The sequence below is a fragment of the Mixophyes fleayi genome, chromosome 6, assembly GCF_038048845.1.
Source record: "Mixophyes fleayi isolate aMixFle1 chromosome 6, aMixFle1.hap1, whole genome shotgun sequence".
Lineage (NCBI taxonomy): Eukaryota > Metazoa > Chordata > Amphibia > Anura > Limnodynastidae > Mixophyes > Mixophyes fleayi.
Window position 1 is genome coordinate 71,802,710 of NC_134407.1, and position 5,495 is coordinate 71,808,204.

Genomic DNA, 5,495 nt, shown 5'->3' on the forward strand with positions numbered 1-5,495 from the left:
TTTATGTATTTAAAACATTTAAAAAAATCTATTATTTTAAAACAAATATTTCTATAAATGTAGTTAAGAGTTGTTCTTTTATTTTGTTATATTTTTATTCTTTCTAATAATAGGTTGGATACGTTAAAATGTATATCTTATTATTTTACCCTTTAAATACCACAAGGGCTGTAGAAACATTGTAGGGAGATAGCATATAGGAAAAGCTGAATAGGCTGCCAGGATCCTTGGAACTGTAGCCTTGTCTTACAGACAAAACACCAAGCAGGCATGTGATACAGAGACACAACAAGCTGTGAGTCTAGGACTGTCTTCGCCAAGTTTCGTACAAAATGACCAAGACACAGCAGCTCCATCTTGGCACTCTGCTTGCAGAAAGCAACATCTGAGCAGCTTCAGGTTAAACATATGATATGACAACAACTTTATACCATACCTCGGACATTTTACAAGGTCTGATGACTGCAGGATAAATTCAAAGATAGAGCACACCAGCTATGAAAAATGGGCTGCTGAAAAACATATCAGACCATGCCCCTTTCAGAAAGCCACACCCACTTTAGTCAAACGCAACCTCCAGAAGTAACATGTGGCCAACTTGCTATGCAATCCCAAGTCACCATCATGTGGTCATGTCATTAAGTAATAAAGCTCAATATGCCCAACAAATAATACAGAGGTACATCAGCTGCAAAAGTCAGGTGTACAGTACCAGGGCCCAGGCCTGCCTGTGTAATGGGAATAGCCACCAACCTAGTGTGACCACGCCTCTTTCCATGGCCCCAAGAAGTTGTTGTACTGGAGCCCACAATTCCTCTTAGTGGCCGTGTATCTGGCACTCAACCCTATATATCAGCTTTTTCGGGTTTTTTGGCCATATGTATTTGCATGATTACAAGGTGAGAATAATGTGATGTCTTGTTCTTTTTTTGAGGGAATTTTTTTAATTGAGTGTCATCTCTCTGTGGTTGTAAATACATTTTGCAATATTCTTTTCTAAGTATGGATTAACTTCCCTCCCTGAAAAACACTGGTGTCCCAAGCTCAGCCTTGTGGTAAGTGTATAGTCATTACTAATGAGGAAATAACGATATCTTACTGCTTGTATGACCTGTTCCCTCCCATGTGAGTATCACAACAGGCGATTGTAATTACTTAAATGACCTAAGGAACAATGAAAAAAACTAAAAGTTCATTACCTCTGTATCAGGGAAAACACGTTTCTTTGTGGCTTACAAGTACATTTTGCTATGAATTAGTTTAGTAATGTATGTAAAATGCCAATGTTCACAAACTGTACGGACTGTTCAGTTGAGAGTTTTGTGATAATTGCTCATGCCACAATCCATATAATGTAATGCCAGTCCATATAATGTAATGCCAGTCCATAGAATGCAATGCCAGTCCATATAATGCAATGCCAGTAAACCTCCCTGAAAATACAGCATACACAATTTTCCACTACCATCTTGGGAGTCAATTAAAATCCCTGTTTTCACTTGTGAAAATGCTTTATGTATAAAAACCCTATATATTTTTAGATTCACACCATTCTTCACCTGTTCGTTCTATCCCAACCTACAACTGACTTTTTATATCTGTTATTTCTGGTTAGAAAGTATAGGACTGGTGCAACAAGTCCTACTCAATTCATTTGTAATAATACTTTCTCTAAAGTGCCGTTAATATTCATCGTCTGAATCTGCTTGCTACACTTTGGGTGGTAAAATGATTCAGGACAGTGGGATCAAGTAATTCACTGTAATCAATAATTAATATATATTTATGCATATTATTTAAAAATTAAAAACTTTTAAAAATATATATATAAAAGCCAACGCAACTGCTCGTGACTAATGCCTACCATTGAAGTTATGTAGATTCAGCAAATGGACCTTATATATCAAGTGCGTTACAATACCTGTTCTGTTAATGCATGTCAGAATGGCATTAGCAGAAAAGACCACCCAAAAATATACTTTATCAAATAAATAATTAACTTTCTCAGTGTTGGTCTCTTAAAAATGAACAGGGATGTTGTCATGTCCTCCTTTCAAGAAAATAAGTATTAGGGGGAAGACAAAGGTAGATATAATATATTCAATTTACTGCTATAATTTCAAATATAAAAGTTTCCTTTAAGCATGCACTGTGCTTAGACTAGTGGTCACTAAAATGCTCCCTGTATTTTATATTGCCATTAAGATATTCACTGTATTGTATCAAGGGTCACTAGACAGCACTGTGTATTGTATGTATATAAGTCACTAAAATGCTATGTGTAGTGTATAGAGTTCACTAAGATGTTGTCTGTATTGTATAGGAGTCAGCTGAATGCTCTGTATATTGTATAGAAATAACTAGAATGCTAGTCGCCATAATATTCTCAGTATTGTATTTTGTTTATTATGATGCTCTCCGTATTGTATAGAGGTCCCTAGAACGCTCTCTATTTTGTATATTGGTCGTTAGAATACTCTCTGTATTGTATAGATATTACTAGAATTCTCTTTGTATTGTATAGATGTTACTAGAATGCTCTCTGTATTTAATAAAAGTCACTAAATAGTATCTATATTGAATACTTGTGAGATCAGGCTGCTAGGTGTTGTGTTTAATTACAGCTCGTTGACATAATAATGTTTCATATATAAACTGCATAGCGTTAATGTATCTTCTTTCATGTACATTACTGAACTTTGTGTTACCATGAAATATACCTGAAATAACAACACAGACACTTATGAACTTTTGACAAAAAGGGTTCAATTTATTATTAATTATTAGTATATTCCTATTTTCTAGTGGAGCAAAGCAGTCAGCTAACAACTAATCTTTAAACCAAAACAGTGGGAGGTAAATTGCTCTTACCACTGATCCAAGAATCAGTCTTTACCATTGGCCGGTGCTAAATCTGGCGTCAGCATGACTGCTCCCCTTCTGGACTCGACATTGACGTGCCCACACAAAGCAGGTAAAGGGGCCTCCAGAAAAAGAAACAAGAGTCATGTTACTTCAAGAGGGGCAGTGACGGCGGCCAATCAGCAGTAGCACCTTTTGATTAGTCACCGACTGCACCGCTCTCCTGCCAACTGCGCCTCCCCTGGAACAAGGATAGAAAAAATGTTGTGGCCATATTGTTTATACTGCTCCATAAGAGGAGCCTGTTCTCTGCGCCTTTGTTAAACAGAGAACTTGTTCTTGTCACTAAAGAAGAACTTAGGATGACCCATGAACTTTGTTTATGAGTTTTAATTGGCAAACATCCAAGAGAGACACCTCAATTATTTTTTAAATGCTTAAAAAAGATTTACGATCTTCTGTGTTCAAATGACTACTAAATCCTAGATATGAGTAATGAATGTAAAATACTGCACATTGTTCAGTGTTATAATAACATTCCACTGCAGAAACATCTGAGAATGCTGTCACTCTACCCTTGGTAAACTGCGAGATGGGACAGAAAGATCAGTCCAGTCTAGCCACCATAAAACAAAAGTCACCAGAAAAATAGATTACATGTTGACATGTTTATTTATGTGGTCCAGCCAGGAGCTTGAGGTGAAACATGAAATCCAACCACATGCCATAGATATAGACAAAGAATGCAGTGTACAAAATCTAAAGAATTAGAACATGTAAAACATACTGAAAATGTATCAGGACATTATTGGGTGAATTTTGAAACGGAATGCGCACTATTATATTATATCAAAGCATCCATGAGGTTTAAAAACGTGATTTAGTGTTAAAAGTACTCTAATCTTGCATTGGCACAGATGGTTAGCCTAATCCACAGATCAGGGGTCCTGGTGAGCTTGGATGATCCACCTCTATCTGCTCCTGAGCCCCTATGTTTGTTCTTGTGTGGAGTACTTTCATTTCAGGGTCTTCTGTTGCCATGTCTTTGACAGTCAACTCATGCTTTTCAACATTTTAAACCACCTCTCCGGGAGATCTCCTAGCATAGGTCGGGTCTCAGGTGTGGGAGGGGAGCCCTGCATTACAATGCACTAATTTGCTGCACCATGCAATGGGTGTGAATAATAATAATAATAATAATAATAATAATAATAATAATAATAAATATTAATTAAATATATGTAGATATAAAAATATATTTTAAAGCTATTAATGACTGAAAAAAATGCACATTGACATAATAAAGCATTTTTCCATTAATGTTCTCTTGCTGTCACCGTGATCCTTGTTAAATAGGTTTTCCAATGGGAACCTTTCGCTTACAAGATCTGGCAAATCTTTTATCCGGCAGATGCTACCTCATTCGGCAACCCTTTGATAGGTAGAGAGAAGTCTTATCTCTGGCAAAAATACCGTGTTTGTCAGAGATAGGATTTTTGTCCATTTGATAAATTGGCCTGTTGGTGAGAATTAGATGATTGTTAATTATGTTCTGATATATACATATACTCTCCCTGTCTGTCTGTGCGTGTGTATACGTTAGGGAATTTAGACCGTAGGCTCCAATGGGGCAGGGACTGATGTGAGTTCTCTGTACAGCGCTGCTGAATTAGTGGCGCTATATAAATAGATGATGATGATATTTCAAAGATGGTGTACTTTATTTTTCACATAATTGTAAGTTATCTTAAAAAGCAAAATATCCCACATTGTAGTTAAATAAATCTACTTGCCATATTCTAAAAGCAAAGTATGTACAGTAAATACCTTTGTGTTGAATACAACAATTGTACTCCAATATCTGACACATATTGTAAAAATTTACTGTTTGTTAAAGGAGATCAAGTATGCTGCCACTATCATTATCATTTAGACATAAGTGCACAGTGCAGTTTAAACTAAGTTATTTTAACAGTGGTTTCAGGCATGTATAATAATAAGGACACCTTAATAGGTACATACATTTTATATATTTAATAACTGACACAGGTTACCTGAAATATTTATAACTTATATGTGTATATGTGTGTGTGTATATGTATGTATGTGTGTGTATATATATATATATATATATATATATTATCCTGAGATTTGATGAGATTTGATTATGTTCTCAAGAGAAATATACTCATAGGATCTAGTGTCAGTAAACCATACGAGTGTTTTAATTTATCACTGGTTGGCAGTTGATTGCATTTCTCGTTGAAAGATGTACATTGTTCATACACTAAACCAATTTAATTAAAATCCGCAATCCTTACACAGCCTATGTATATATAATGTATATAACGCCTTCAGGGCAAGTTTTGTATTCGCTACTAATTGGCAGCTAATTCTATAGTTTCCAATCTGAAAGGGATCTGTTCTTCTTTTGTTGCGTGATTCTGAAACCTAGGTATCTATTGTTACAGGTAATTTCATTTGTCTTTAAGGGTACCAGATTGTGCATAACCTCCACTATAAAGAGAGTTAAATCAAAGGGAGTGGGAGGAGTCGCAGGGGTGGGCGGGATATGGAGATCAGTGGGCGTGGCTATCATAGTACTGCAGGTCTTTATGTGGCTGTGACTGTGC